The sequence below is a fragment of the Canis lupus genome, chromosome 11 (assembly GCF_011100685.1).
Source record: "Canis lupus familiaris isolate Mischka breed German Shepherd chromosome 11, alternate assembly UU_Cfam_GSD_1.0, whole genome shotgun sequence".
In the NCBI taxonomy this organism is placed as follows: Eukaryota; Metazoa; Chordata; class Mammalia; order Carnivora; family Canidae; genus Canis; species Canis lupus.
In genome coordinates, this window is record NC_049232.1 from 8,479,965 (window position 1) to 8,496,729 (window position 16,765).

The 16,765-nt window shown below is 38.5% G+C and overlaps 1 long non-coding RNA gene across 3 annotated transcripts in view; it reads left to right on the plus strand.

The window, feature by feature from the left end:
- The window catches only part of LOC102153083, a 52,287-nt gene that overhangs the window by 24,785 nt on the left and 10,737 nt on the right, over positions 1-16,765 (plus strand). For 2 of the 3 annotated variants that reach the window (XR_005366556.1, XR_005366555.1), the window contains exons 4-6: positions 170-619; positions 8,250-8,345; positions 15,925-15,990. This is a non-coding gene — a long non-coding RNA (uncharacterized LOC102153083). The remainder of the gene's footprint in view (positions 1-169; positions 620-8,249; positions 8,346-15,924; positions 15,991-16,765) is intronic. The other variant, XR_005366557.1, reaches the window with a different exon arrangement.

Genomic DNA, 16,765 nt, shown 5'->3' on the forward strand with positions numbered 1-16,765 from the left:
AAATGAAGTCTGCAATGAATCTGGGGGGAATATATATATATGTATAATAGATAGATGATAGATAGATAGATAGATAATCAATATAATATGAAGGGAATCAGGAATGGACTGGTGTCATAACACTTTGAAGAAATTTAAGGCCATAATATCCCACTATCTCATTTTATAGATGAAGAAATGGAGCACTGAAGATTTGCCCCAAATGACAACACTATCTCATGGCAGAGCTGGACAATCATTAAGACCACTTGATTCCTTACCTAGCACCTTGCTAGTACAACATGATTTATGAACTGCTCCCGAATGTACCAAGAGAAAAATGGCAAGATCCTTCAGAGTTGAAGAAGACCTAGTCAGGAGGGCATTTATCTTCTTAATAGAATTGCCTTCTCTTACAGCACTTTCTTCCCATTGGACTCCTACATATGGGAGACAGGAAGCAGATGTTTTCAGAGCAGGAGTGTGAGAAAGGCAAACTAACACCTTCTCTTTGATGTGCTTGGAAGGACTCAAATTGCTCTCTCTAGAGTAGTTAAGACAGCTGTTGAGATGTAGCAAAGCTTTGATCCAAGAGCTTGAGGTCCCAGAGTCATGAAATCACCCCAGGAAGAAAAACAGGGTGAGTTTAATTCAAATTTGGTAATCCAAGCCTGGGTGTGAAATATATTAAAATTAGGAAAAGTGATGACAGATAAAAGATTAGTGAAAAGTGTGCCAAATTATTTCATTAGAGAATTGCTCTAAAATACCATATTTAAACATAGTGAGGCTATTTTCTTCAATGTTCCCAATGTTCAACTGGTTTTTTAAAGGTATATATGTGAATATGTATGTGTGCGTATATATCCCTATGTATTTATGTGTCCCTATTTACATATATATGTATTTACTGATGGAGAGAAATTAAACTACTTCTGGAGCATGAACAGAGAGCCTCAACTGAATTGGGAAAAAAATTAAATCCTGTGGCTCAAACACCAAGCATCTGCTACTTAGTGATAGCATTTCCAAATTGTAAGTTTAGCTTTTTAAAGAGGAAAATGAATCTTCTTAAAAGCACATGAAATGTTTTAAAGTTATGAAATACTATATGGTTACATATATATAGTTAGAGTTATATATATTTATGTACATATACATATAAAAATGTATATATGTATAACACATATATAACAGATATGTAACATATATAACCATATATTTCATAAGACTATGTTTCATATGGAGAGTTCAGTTATATATAATTTTATTATACATATGTACTATAGTATATAACCATATATATACTATATATAACTATAACTATATATAATAGACATTATATAGCATAAAGTTATAGACTATATAACTGTAACTATATGTATTCACACACTACATAATATAGGGTCACATATATATAACTATAACTATACACACACAAAATGACAAGAAAACAACATAAGTGAGTTCTAAATGAACTTTTCATATATTATGCCAAAAGAAAACATATTCTAATTTCTTAGTGGAGGACAATATGGCAGAAAGGTTACAAGACACTAAACTACAGCTTTGAATCAATAGCTATGTTGAATCTAAAAATCCAGAAACTTTTAGACTGCCTACTCTGTGCAGTCAGCCTACATCAGATCATTTATATGCTGAGATACCCACATCCAGGATAAAGTCAAACTCTCTCTTTAGAAAGTAGTGCCACAGCCAAAGCATAGCACATGTTTATTTTTGTAGCTAATTTTAACCCTTTAGGCATGGATAAAAATGACTTTTTATGACAGTGTTCAGAGTCAGCCTATAAACCTCAAATTCCTTAAATGTTCTTTGTTATCTCTCCAACTCAGCCTTCAGTTCCAAGTCAAAACTTACCCCAGAGTCGCCCCTTTTGATCTCCAAGGAGAGGACCCTCATTTTCAGCCTTCCTTGCACCACAAATCCCTTGAATGCACACCCCGGCCTGGCTCTGCTCAGTTCTGAACATATTAAATAATGGTTTCACAGCTGTCCTGTTTTCCAGTCCTTCTGCTCCATCCTCAATTTTTCCAAAATGGCCAGAGACCCTGAAAACTTGCCGTATATCCTCACATTTTTAACAGCCCTATCCTTTCTTATAACATCTAGTTATCTACAACTCAGCCCCTTCTCTCAGAGCCACCTGCTGAGACCAACCCTCTAAATCCAGCTGATCCATCTCAACAGGAGCTGCCAAGCCATCCTCATTCTGGACAATGACTGATACAAAAGCCAATATACAACATAATCAGTCTTAGCCTACCAGATGAAAGTGTTCTCAGTACACATTTCAGGAAGTTTGGTGTAACAGGAAAAATTTCTAAGGCCAACAGAAATGAATCTCTCTCCTTGGAGACTGTCACTAACACCCCAAGTTCACCACAGCCCCTAGCCTCAGGAAAGCAAGAAATTCATTCATCTGTTCCATTTTTCACATCTTTACCTCTTGTCAATGTGCTGCTCTGTTTATAAGCTGCAAAATGTTTGGGATCAGATGTCTTCTTCTCAAATCTGCTACTTTTGGCAGAGTTTTCAGTAATACCTAAGGGTACTGTTTTGGACAATATCAGGAATTCTCTTATAAAGGGCCATTTTCTTAAAATGCACTGGATTGAAATCTCTCATCTGGTACATTTTCAACTAAGACAAACAGATTCACCTCTCTCTGGGTTTAATGAAGCCAGGAAACAAAAGTATGCTGTGTCTCCTCACTCTAAGATTCCTACTAAATCATCCTCTAGCATACTCTATTTAGTGATATATTGTGTTTATTGTCTGTCTGTCCACCAGTTAGAAGGTAAGCTCCAAGAAGGCCAGGGACTCTGATGAAATCAACGGCCTATTAACAATACCTGGCACAAAGCATAAGTTCAATTTATTTGTTTAATTTATTAAATAATTCATCTCCTTCTATAAAAGTTTATCCTAAATGCTTTATACTTGGCAGGTGGGAACAAGATGTACATTTTGAATGGAGAAACACCTCATAGGCTTTGAGAAAAAATAAAAAGAGATCATGGACATTCTATCCTACACTAATGATCTGAATTACTCCATGAGGGGCCAGAAAACACATTTCTTGTATTCCAAAATGAATCAAATCTGGCTTAATGCCCCCCACAAAACAAGTGTTTTAAGAAATCCAAAAAAGTCACCTTCTTGGATTACCTTTCCTTCCATTCTTTTAAACAAGAAATTTAGAGCTATGGTGTCCAGAAAAATGGGACAGGGGCTACTGTTCTATCTTGGTCACTGATGCTCTCTATCTATGGTAAAAGAAATGGTGCCACCCTTAGCTCTCCCTCCATCCCAAGCTCAGACCTAGGACCTTTGCTGAAGTTCCCAAGACTAGAGCATCTACTGTGTAGTCTACATGAACATCCACATGGCCACCACCACGTGAAATTTTGTTTCCAGAAAGGTACTACTTTTCAGTGAAGTCAGATCCCCACTACTAACTGACACTATAAACTTCAATTTATTTCCCAATCCTCAAGTATCCATCCAATATCCCAGAATTACCTTCATTTTCCCCTTGAGTCCTTTCCCTTCATGTCTCTCATACGAATAAACAAAAAATTACTTATATCTGTTTGGTCACAATAGTGTCTAATGGCTTGTCCTTATAGATTGCAAACCTCAGGGCCTAGAAATACAAAAATATCTGAGTTGTCTTTCTCAGGGAACTAAAAAAATCCAGGCTTCAGGACATTCCTGATGGTGACAAAATGGGAAAAATTCAGCTAGGACTGGGTTCAGCTGATTGTGACATAAACCTCAAAACAACAATGGCCTTCAAAAGACTGATTTTTATTTTATTCCCCTAAAAAGAATTTCTGTGATAGCCCCCAGACCTGGTACAGAGGCTTCTATACTAAGGCTCCACCAGCTGTCTTATGCCATCCCATCATCTAAGGCAACTGTTCATGCAATGACCATAAGGAAGAGGGTAAAGAGTACATGTCACGTGTCTTTTAAGATTCCCTAAGACTGCCATAAGCTACCATTGCATTTCAATGGCTGATACATAGTCACACAACCAGCCTAGTAATGAGGGAAGCTGGAAAATGATTGTTTATCTTACATGACTAGGTTGGATATTGAGGAAGGCAACCAACAGTCTATGTACAGAAGGTGAATACTCATTCTATTCTTTCATGGTGAGTTGGCAGTGGTGAAAAACAAAGCTCAGAGTTTTCTCAATAGGTGATCAACCTAGGGAATTTAAGTATTGAAATACTATACATTGAAATATTGAATAACTAAAATATTAATAAATAATTCTTCTACTTTGCCAAGTTGAAGGCCCACGTCAACTGACTCTCAGTTGCCACCTGCTTGACCCAAAGTGGGTCAAGATCAGGAAAAGAGGCAAAATCATTTGTCAGCAGGATCTTTTTTCATAAGTTCTTTTGTCATCTGACTTGGTATCTAATAGGTGAAGAGATAACTGTAAGATATACAAAAATTAAAGAATGTAAGAGAAGTTAAATTAAAGATGTAAAGATGTAAGATGTACATCTTACATTAAAGATGTAAGAGAAGCTAAATCTCAAATTAATCCTCATTTCAGTTCTATAAAGGATGGGCATGAGGCACTGAAGTAATAGAGTAGATGACATTATCCTGTCTCCACTTCCACTCCTCCCAAATTATAAGCTTGAAGAATCTGCATTTTTTGTTCCCCAGAGTCTTCTAAATAGACAACACCCGAAGGATATTTGCTGCATTGAGTTGAAAATGGATAATAATGTAAACATACATGAGAACTTATGTGAAAAGGAGATGATGAAGAGTTTAAACCACTTTAAATTAATGGTATGGCAGAAAGGAGCACTACATTTAAAATCAGCAGGCCTAGGTGCTAGAACTGTCTTCCCTAGTTATTGCTTATTTGACCTCTGTTTCCCTGTGTGGAAAATGCAGAATGTAACTCTGCTCCTGCACTCCTCCTCTAGGTTATAGTGTCAAGTAAGTATTAATTTCAAAATGCTGTAAAAAACATTACTTGTTTGTATTCTTCCTCCTACACCTACCTGGTAAGCACATCAGATCAAGGAATCTTTGCAACTCAAGGGATAATAAAAAATCAAAATGTAATAAGGGAAGCATGTATTGGGATGAAGAGCCAGACTCTAAGGCATTAGATGACCTGCCAGTAAAGCTCCCTGCAGCCATACAGACAACACCAAGAGGCAGCAATCATGAATCACTTGAGGAAAAACTTTCCATGGCAGCATCTATGCTTCCTCTGCATTGTCTCAAGGCCTCTGAACTGGTTGTTTTTCCACAACTGTCATGATCATAATAAAGAGAATAAGCAGAGTTGTTCTCAGACATCCTTGAAAGGTCCAGGAGTCATCAGGACAAGCCCTCTGACTTGAAAGGATGCTCTTCCCATTGTTTAAACAATGGCCACACACATCCTACTTGAATAATTCATGAAGTATGTTTTGGAATATCACCATGTGGTTAGAATTAAAATTAAAACCCTATCTTCAAAAAAATAAAAATAAAATAAAATAAAACCCTATCTTCATGCCAGGTGAAGAGCTAGCCAGTACTTTATGAGAATATTAAAATGTATTGCTAGGTTTTGAGAATATGTAGCAGGGTTTCTGATCAAGTCCGGAGATCTATGGAAGGTTCCTCAGAAGAAATGGCATTTGAGCTGAATCTAAATAATTAAAGTTATCAAGTGAAGAGGGAGAGGAAGAGATTTCCAGATGCGAAACAGCATGTGCCAAGGCCCTGTGGCAGGAGAGAACAGAGCTTATTTAATGAACTGAGCAATAAAAAACAAAAGCAAAACAAATTTTTTTAAAAATCCACAGTGTGAGTGGACTAGGAAGAGCAAAGAGAAGAGCAGTGCAAGACAAGGTTGGAGAGTAAAATTAGCAGTTGGGGTTTTGGGTTGTGAGCCATTGAAGTGAACTCTGCCTCATTCACCAAAATAAAGAGTAAGGTTTTTTTTTTAATACTGAAGAGCTCATAAAGTTGGATGTTCACAGGATTTGGTGCCGCCCAGGTGACTGGTGATCTTCTAAGTGTAGTTGTGGTTGATCCAGTGTGAAATAATTATCAGGAAGTAGGGTAAAAGAAGCAATGAGCACAGGCTGCCTTTAGGGAACATTAGAGAGAATGAGCTTGTCCAGGATATAGATGCAGGGTTCAGGAGGTTTCTTTTTTTAATATTAAGAAGTCCGAGCAGACAAAAGAGAGAGGTTGACTGTAAGAGAAGAAATCATGTTTAGCATAGGATTTCTTTTTTTTTCTTTAGATTTCTTGTATTATCTGAGAGAGAGAGTGAATGAGAAAGAAAGCATGAGTAGGGAGGAGAAGTGGAGAGAGAAAGAGAAGCAGATTCCCCAGTGAGCAGGGAGCCCAACGAGGAGCTCAATCCCAGGACTCTGAGACCTGAGCCAAAGGCAGATGCTTAACCATCTGAGCCATCCAATGCCCCAGCACAGGTTTTCAAGAAGAAAAAAAACTTGCAGCCTAAGTGGAAGAACCATTCTTACCAGGGTTGAGTAGCACCTCTAGGGCATGCCAAGAAAAGAGGAAGGAAGTGCAGAAGCAGGGAGACTCACTTGCTGTGGTAGTTAGAAGACTCAGCTCCCAGCTAATGGCTTCCATTTTGTCTTTGCAGTAAGGTCATTTTCTAAGACAGGGGAAGGTGAGAGATGAAGAAAGAGGATTAAGGAATTTGAAGACAGTAGAGAAGGTTTTAAAAAGTCATTGTATGGAGTGGAAGACAGAGGAGCAACAAACAGAGCAGAGAAGGCAGGTGGGGTTGAGCATTCACCTGAGAGGCAAGCTTTATATTCCCAACCATTGGATATTATATTGTGTCCTGAGAATGGCCTTTAGGTCAGGAACCATCTCTGCATTCTGGGTAAATGCACAGTGAATGTTTGACATGTTCTTATGGTTTGTGTACTTTCAGGCCTCAATGCTAAGGATAGCTGTGCTTCTCCCAACTTACTACTTTGTTTCTTAGAAATGCAGTAAGTTCTACACCATTTAAATCAACTGTTAACAATGGGGATGCACTATGCCAAAGCTTGCACCTATGCCACAGTGTGCACGCTTTGGTATATATTTGGGTAAAGCATTACCCAGACTTCATCTTCTCAATCTATTTGTTTCCTCACTTTCTCCTTTATTATCATATATTACCAGAGAAATATATTTTAGGCACTTTATGTCCGTTTTGTGGAATGAAGAAAGATACAAATAATTAGTAAGTCAACAATAGAACCAAATGTGTCACCCGAAAGTTAATTTAAAAATAAAACAATCATCACAGACACAGACATGTAAGTTTGTGTATAGAAAAAGATATAAATGAGGGTGCCTGGGTGGCTCAGATAGCTAAGTGTCTGCTGTTGGCTTAGGTCGTGATTTCCAGGTGCTAGGATCGAGCTCATTGGGAAGCCTGCTTCTCCCTCTGCTCCTATCCCCACTTGTACTCACTCTCTTTCTCAAATAAATAAACAAAAAATCTTTTTAAAAGAAAAGAAATAGATATAAATGTAGATACATAGGTATAGCAATGTTTGCTGACAATTCCTATGGAAAAGAGGAATGTGAAACCTAGCTGAGTTTCTATTTTGAGAGATAAAAAAATAAGAATCTAACCATTTTGTAGAAAAGGAAAATATACTTACCTCTTTATTGGTTTAATGTCTTGTATAAAGCTAAAAATATTTTTATTAATTTCCTTCAAGCTATCGGCAAGAAAAATTTTAATTTAAGGTAATTTTATAAAATGGTTAATTTGGGGGAAATAGAAAGGATTTTCATTTCTAAGAAATAGTTTATTGTTAATATTATAAAAGCTGAGGGGAAACACTTAACTGAATAGTCTCAACTTTAAAACAATTACTTTGAGGAAAATAAGTACTTTAAAATTAAGCTTCTTATATGACAAAGGTTACTGATTTTGGCGGTAAGTCATACTGGATGACATTAGTGCTTTCCCCAACTTTGATCTTTAAATTCCTAAAAGAGAATCAACTGGAATAGCAGTTAAGACCATAGACTCATTTATCCATTTGAACTTTCTCTGCCCATGTGACCTCATGAAAGCCCCTAATCATGCTTTACCTCTAGGCTGTTGAAGACACAGTGAGTTAATATATGGGAAATTCTTAGAACAGTGCATGGCATATATGAAGCATTTTAGAAGCATTAGTTGTCACTAATGCTCTTATTATTTGTCATTGTCTCTATCATCTACACAGGGTAGAAAGTATTTTTGCTGGTGTTTCTCCCAAGTGCCACCAGAAGCTAGCATCATCCCATGGGTAACTAATGCAGCTTAAGCAATAATGACTAAGGTAGGTGATGCTGGTCCTTTGGCTTTAAAAACACCCTAATAATGAGAACAGAGTACACCTTCCTTTGTAGTCAAAAGGCAGAATCAAAGAACTAACATCCCAAACTCATGAAGGCGAATCAGACTATCTATAAGGAGGGGGAAGAAACCCCCCTTCCCTAACCTGTTTCACACTCTCACTACCAATGACACAAAAAGGCAAAACTTAGGCCTTCGTGCCTACAGCTCAGGTCTCTGAAGCCCAAAGTAGTTTTCAGGAACCTTCAAACCAACTCCCAGATGCCAATGTTCCCCTCAATGAAGCCCTTTCCAGGCCCTCAGGAACCATCTACCAATCTTTGCTTCTTCTGGGCTGGTTGGTAATTAAAATGCAAATGACAAACAAAACTTGGCATAAGACAAACTGAAATCCTCCACTCCATAGTTCTGCTTCAATAACCAATGACTTTCACAAATTCCTTATGCAATCTGAGCCCCAGTTTCCTTAACTGTAAAGTCAGGCTGATAATTAGAGAAGATTTATTTATACATGCCCTGTGATAACACATCTGGGTTCTGATGTTCTTGGATAGAAGCCACCTGCTTCACACTGTCTTCTGCTATGGAACCTAAACCATACAGGAAATCCTAACTCAATCACAGGTACCCACAAACCCTTCCATATTATAGTATCCATAGAGCACAGCAGTGCCCATTAATATATTCCCTGCATTACCAATAGTCAAACATTTCTGATATCCATTCTCCTGCTATTCCTTTGAGGAATCCTGAATTCCTCATCTTCAGCTTATAGCAGAGGGCCTTAATGGAGAATAAAGGAAGAAGAAACATTTGTGGGAAATAGAACCAAATGTATCTGGTTAATTTTTATACTATCTACAATAAAAGCATGAAGGAGAGTGAAATATTTTATGTGGGCACTCTATAAAATTAATATTTAAGGATTTGATCAGTGATTACCCAGAGAATAAGAACACATTATGAATAATGAGAACAGCGACAAACTCCAGGGCATTTTCACTTATATGATAAACTTGTATTACGATTGCTTCTGATTGACAAAGCCCTTGAAACATATAAACATAATCAATTTACAGACAGGCATTTTTTCCAGTCTTTGTTCTTGAACATGAATACTTTTTGAACTTGAATGGTACACCAACATGGAAACAGATGCTAATACATTTTACTTATATATAATTAACTCAGAAAGGCTAAACTTCCCTTTCAATATTAGGATTTTGGGGGCGCCACCTGGGTGGCTCAGTTGGTTAAGCATCTGACTCTTAATTTCAGCTCAGATTATGATCTCAGGATCATGAGACTGTGTCCTGTGTCAGGCTCCAGGCTCAACAGGGATAATTAAATAATTATTTAATAATAAATATTTACTTAAAAGTAATATTTATTATTAAAAATAAATAAATTTGTTAGGATTTTTTTTTTATCCAAGTTGGTAAACGAAAAACTATGATAGTAGTTTTGAGTTTGGAGAATGTCAAACAAATCTATTTATATTACTCTTTATTTTATAACTTGGAAGATCCCATCTTAGTTTTATCTAATCACAATTTAGGTAAGAAGCACATGTGCTTTGTCCTTATAGTCATCCTCTTCCCACTGGTTTTAAGCAAAGGACTTCGAAATTCTAGGAAATGGTAGGGTCACAAGACAGGACGGGTCTGGCTCCCCAAATCACCACTGGACCAGTGGTATGAAGCCAAAATTTTGCAGCTTATTTGTTGCAGCAGTTGTTACTCCAACCAGCCCAGACTCCTGATGTAAATACTCATACAATTACACCTTTCCCTAACATAGCTAAAATTTAGTACAAAATATAAGGGAATGCCACTTGAGGGCAAATGTGGAGACATTTCTGAGCAAGCATCATATATGATGATTATCAGCTGCTGACTACAACGAGGAGATTCTTACAGACAAATGGTTCTCCTTCCTCCACATACACACTTCTGAGAACTAGGATAAATTCCCAGATAAAATAGGAGGGTCTCAAAAAAGTGACCAATGGGTAATAATGACTCTTCTTATGAAGAAAAGGAGAAATACAGCCTGCCCCACCAAACAGTCTGACGAAGGCCCATTCTAATATGTCCCCTCTCTTGTTTCCAACATCCAAAAATGCTCCCAGGAAATAGAGAACCCAGTAACACAACAGTGCAATCTTGCTTTAAGACTCCAGCAGCTTTATTTTGGCGTATACCTATTTGCTTAAATGTATCATAAGGGGTAATTTTAGAGGACATGCCTCCATTTAGCATTCAAAATGTCCCTTTATTGGTCTATTTTACATCTTCTCGCTTTTTGTTTCAAACTATTTATTTTTGGGCAGCCCAGGTGGCTCAGTGGTTTAGCGCCGCCTTCAGCCCAGGGCCTGATCCTGGAGACCCGGGATCGAGTCCCACGTCAGGCTCCCTCCATGGAGCCTGCTTCTCCCTCTGCCTATGCCTCTGCTTCTCTCTCTCTCTCTCTCTGTGTGTCTCTTGTGAATAAATAAATAAAATATTTTTTTAAAAAACTATTTATTTTTAAGCCAGAACTATAAGAACCCCCCCAACCGTCTTCCTCCCATCAGAAAATATCTTCATCTGGTCTGATTTGCTAGCCTTCTCTCCAGCCTCTGAACGTCAAGAAATCATATAAAAGTATTTACTAAACTTCTGGAGGTGATCTTTCAAGAAGCAGGCACTAATTGGACTCAGATTTTTATTTCCTAAACCTACATTTTAGACATCTTGACCAAGAGGTCTTCAAACAGATAAAAAGTGGTCTTCTCACATTAATCAATAAAATCTTAGGTAAAACAGAATTCTTGTTCATTGGAAGAAAGACCAGACCCATGAAAGAATCGAGGATGAGATGGATTTACTGTTACTCATCCCCTGGGTTGGTCATGTGTTTGCTTTCATTTTTTCTATGCAAGGATTTAAGATACAACTCTAGATATTTAGGGGCATACTGCCCAATTTCCTAGAAATTCCTGAATTTTCTTTTATTAGAAGCCAGCAGGACATCATAAAGGACATAAAGACTTCTATATGAAAAAGAATTTTTCCTCTCATTATTTCCTGGGGAAGGGAAGGCTGGCACCGGTGACGGAGGCAAACAATATTAACTGTTTCAGAGGCTTCCTTCCACTGCCATGAATAATAAATATGCAACAGCTTTCTTTTCTCTTTCCCTCTGTTGAATATAAATGTAGGCTAATAATCATAGGGAGTGTCTACTGTATGATAGGCCATAGAAATTCAAAAATGAGAAAGTCATGTTCTCAGCTTTCAAGAGGCTTCTGATTCAAGGTAATAGATGCAATAAAGGGATCAGATGTGGAATGATGAAAAAGTTCTGGAGATAGGTAGTGGTGGTGCTGCACCAGAGTAAAAATATCCTTAATGCCACTGAACTGTGCCCTTAAAAATAATTAAGATGGCTAATTTTATGTTATGTATATTTTAACACCCATGCACACAGAGAATAGAGACTCTCTCCTCCCCTTCTCTGTCAGAAGTAGAATAAGTCAAAATAAATTAACTGGTGCCAGCACCATTCTTCGAACAAGGGAGAAGCATGAAAAGCCAGTGTGTGTGGTTTTCCCTTTAGGATGGTATCAGACCCAAGCAGATGGTAAAGACTGAAATCTTGGTGGAATTCATCATGGGTCATATATCATTCCTGGAGGGCAAAGTCACAGAGTCATGCCAGCAGGGAAATATTCTTTGCTGGAGATGTATGTGACTACATTATCACTGATAAACTAATTAATGGCTATGAAAACTACTCCCTTTATAGGTGGCCCAGTAAAGGCAGAACTGGGCTCTTGCTCTCACAGAGTGGCAGGGCTTTGGTGATACAGGTGCCCCATTCTCAGAAGACCCTTGTGTTCGGCTTAGTGCTCTGTTGTCACCATCTTGAAATTCTTCACAATTTTTTCAACAAGAGCTCCTACATCATCACTTTATATTTGGCTCAGCAAATGAGAGAGGTCACCAGTCCTACAGAGAGGGAAGGACACAGCCCTTTCCCCTCCAGAGCTTGCATAAAGGGCAGAGAATAAAGGTAATCCTCAAAAGGATGTAATCTAAGACATTTCTCAAATTGTGAGAAGCCAAAAGGAATTCAGGGAGAGATCTCTCCCATAGAAAGGAGTTGTCCCTTCCAACCAAGAGACCCAAAGAAAGGGTTGCATGACAGAGTGGGTACATGCACACATGGTGGGAAATGAAATCAGTCACAGGTAGAGGCAGGAAACACAGGTATAACATTAAATGCCTTTCCTTGCATACAAGATAGTGTTAGAGTTAAGTAAAACTTTGACCTTTATAGTCTTTCTTAGAATAGTCAACTCTTAAAAAAACAAAATAAAAGCCTTTCATATTGATGTTAGAATGTGTCACATGGGTCTGGTGGAAACTGTGCGATTAAGGCTAGAATAGGCAAGTTGGCTTTGTTGCTTTCTTTCTGAGCCACAATGGAGAAAGTCATTTGGTGCTGACTTTTCTATCATCTCACACCCCAGGTATGCAGGAGGCTTTCTGAAGTAATGAGTCTCCCACAATGCAGGAGCTCCCCAAATTTCATGACTTACCCATCTGCAGTAAAAAAAAAAAAAGCCCATGAGAAGAATGAAGGATCCAAGGACCATCCCTGCCCTGCCCCTCACCGACCCCTGGGTGGTCGAACAGCTGGGTTCTGTTGAAAACTAGATTATGTCATTATTACATAATTCTTATCTCTCTCTGTACAATTTGAAATTTTTAGTGTGTGTGTGTGTGTATATATATATATATATACACATATACACATATATATATATGTATACACATATATATACACATATACACATTTCCCCGGGAAATGTCAACTTATTATTGGGGAATGTCAACTCATCAGGATATAAACTTGAATTTTTTTTGCTGGTAACTATCCCTATATGTCTTATATAAGTAATGTCTTCCTTTATACTATCTTGACCTAAATCCGTAAGTTTTCAGACATTCTGACTTACACAAACAGTATCCTTTCAGCCTGTAAGATTTGGCTCTATTCTAAAATTTCAATATTGCATTTGATTCAGATCTCTGCTCTCTACCCCACCTCCACCCCAGCACAAGTCACACCTTTGGCTTGACTGACCTGAAATGGAGGGATGGATTTTACGGCCTTTTCACATTCCCCCTTTCCCCTTCCTCTACCCACCTGCTTCCTTCCCTGTCAGGGTAGGGCTGGAATAACAGGAAAGAACCAAAATATACCCTCCTAACTGGGCCAGGTCGCACTCCTGCCGGAGGTTGGTGGTAATTCTGTTCTTCCTCAGTGTATATGCACTACTGCTGGCTGGTATGGGCAGATGGTGGCTTCAACGTGGTCTACTGGTAAAAATCTCACATGCCCCATTTGACTGTCCCCAATTCTTTGGAAAACCAGACATCTAAAAAAGGAATAAAAATGACAGTCATCCTTTCCATATTTCCCTTTTTTTAAAATAAGAATTCTTTTGGAATCTCCACTTGGCCTGGGAAAAGCATCTCCTCCACAGATATGGGAGTGAAGGGATAATCTGTCTTTTCCTTTGTGTAGAGCTGGTTTCTGAATTTGTTTCTATCTCAGACCTGAGGAGAGGTAGGTGAACCACCTGTTGGCTTTGCTCTGAACCAAGAACGTGTGATTTCACTCTCATTCTAGGACAACTGGAAGCCTGTTTGTTGTATCTATAATACCTTTATTAAAATTAAATAAAATAGTAATAATATATGACTTGGGCAGTAATGGTAGAAGTATCTATGGAGAACATTTTCGTAATACAGTGAAGGGATGCTTCACAGAGCCTAAGGAAGAATCAAGACAATTTGCTACAGGAGAGAATGTCTTCCCTACATCATAATCAGAAGCAAAAATTATCCTGCTAGAAATACACAAGTAGAGCAAAGTTCCTCAGCCTTGGCACTATTGACATATAGGCCAGATAATTCTTTGTTGTAGGAGGCTGTGCATGCGTCCCTGGCCTCTACCCACTATACGACACCACTGCCCTTCGCCAAGATATAAACACCTACAAATGTCTCCAGATACTGCCAACCATCTTCTAGGAAGGCAGAATCACCTCTGGTTGAAAACCACTGCCACTCGTGTAGGCAGAGGGGAATCGTGATTAAAGGTCCAAGGTGTGAAAAAGTGGACAAGGTTGCCTATGCATGGAGTGTGAGGTACAAGGCAGGACAGCTAGTGGTGGGAGGTGGGTATGGAGAAGCATGGGAGACTGATAATGGAAGGTCTGATAGAACATACACAGGTGAAGGAATGTCATCTGTTTGGTGACAACAAGCCTTAGGAAGAGAATGACATATGGGATTTGAGTTCCAGACAGATGGTAAGAGGCCAAGGGAAGAATAAGACTTCAGACAGTTGGATCACTCAGGAGCTATGTTGGAAGTCAAAGCACAAGATGATGAAAAGCATGTGAACTGGAGGACAGGGACAGAATGACATGTCCAAAGGAAGCCTGGGGGACCAGCCCTGCAATTGATAGCAAGAGCACAGAGAGGATGGGCTGATGTTCCATGGCTGGGAAGGAGAAAAAAAAAAAACTGGTTATGTAGAGTTGAAGATGCCTTCTTTCTCCCCTTGGTTAATTTAAGATCTTAGCTTATGGAAATTTATCTCATCTGGGCAGTTTTCTGGATTTCCCAAGGATGAAATGCCCTGAGATTTTAAGCAATAAAAATGCTTATATTTTGATCCTTACCAACTTAGGTGACTTGTTCAACACATGAATCATCATAAACAACACAGTAGGGCTATGTCAGTAGTTTAGAATCCCTCTCTTCAAATACCATTATGACATTACCCCAACACTGGCCAAATTACCAGGGAGGAGTTGTCATAGTTTTGATATTATCTCTAGCAAACTATTAATAAGAAAACATGAGAGAGGCCAAGGTACTATAAAAAGAAGAAAGGGCTCCTAATTTGATAAAAATGGCTTTGCCCCAGGTTGGTACTTTATCTTAGACGAAAACATGGCTACAATTTTGATTTGATGTATGATGAATTAATTCCACTGGAAGCTTTTCTGAAAAGGAATGCTTTGTACCAACAGTATAGATACGAGAGCAAAGAGATGCTGGTTGTATTGTTGAGCAAACATGAACGTCATTTTTACCGTACTATATAAAGGGAATCTTCTAAAAGGAGACTTGGCTCCTGAATAAACTTCTCACGATAAACAAGTGGGGAAGTTAAGCTCCCCTTATTAGCCTCTTTTTCCAAACTTCTTCTCAGTGGCCCATATCATTTAAACTAATAAGCAGCAGCAGTTGCACTACACAAAAAGCTCCTAATAAACAACAGCTAAGGGAGGGCAGAAAACAGGCGAGATTCAGCACTAGTACCATAAATCTCAATGCAAATCCAAAGCCTGGCATTCTTGGCTTCAAGAGTGCCCCCAAATGGCACAGAAAGGCATTGGGCTGATCTCTTAAGTATATTTTTTGCATGTTAATGTCACAAGAATGTAAAAAGGATTCCATTTCCTGCTTGATATATTTTCTCCCAATGTCTTCCAGGTCCAAAGACTTGGAGACTCTCCAAGCAACACATAATAACGTGAGAGGAGGAAGGAAGTGAAGGAGGTAGGAGTGGTGAGGGGAGAGGAAAGTTAAGAGCAATTTGCATGTATCTTGTGTTCCACACTTGCTTAACAGGCTATAATCAGTATCACTACTGATTTGGTTTCAGCTAAGTTGCAAGCCTGGTGTCAGCACTGGGAAAGCTGATTTCCAGGTTAAAATATTATGTATGGGGTGGGAAGAGGGTGTCTCCATTTTTAGGCATCCCTCGGTTAATGGCATCTGCATTCCCCTCTTGGTTGCCCAACACAAATCGCCTCACTTCTCTGTGTAACTATAGACTTCATCAGTCAAGTGGGACCCAAGGCCAGCACCACTGACTCCTTTAGACATACCTCTAAAACAGTGCCACTCAAAGTAGTCATGGAGCAACAGCAAACACATCATCCTCAAACTTATTACAAATTCTGAATGACAGGCTCCAGCCCAGATTTACTGAATTAATCATTTTTATAGGTACTGCAGAATTTATTTTTTTTTAATGCACAAAAATCATAGAAAATAGTCTCAGAAAACATACACCAAGCCATTGATGACAGTTATCTCTGGACGGTGAAATTATAAGTACTTCAAAAGTTTCTTCCTGTTGTTTACCTAAATTAGTATTTTTGTAGAGGATATGCTGCTTTTGCAATGAGAAGGGCAATCAGGGCAGCCTGCTTCTCTCTCTGCCTGTGTCTCTCATAAATAAATAAATAAAATTAAAAAAAAAAAGAAGGGCAATTAAAGATTTTTCTAGTAATGTAGAAAATTTCAGGACGCGTGAGTGGCTCAGTGG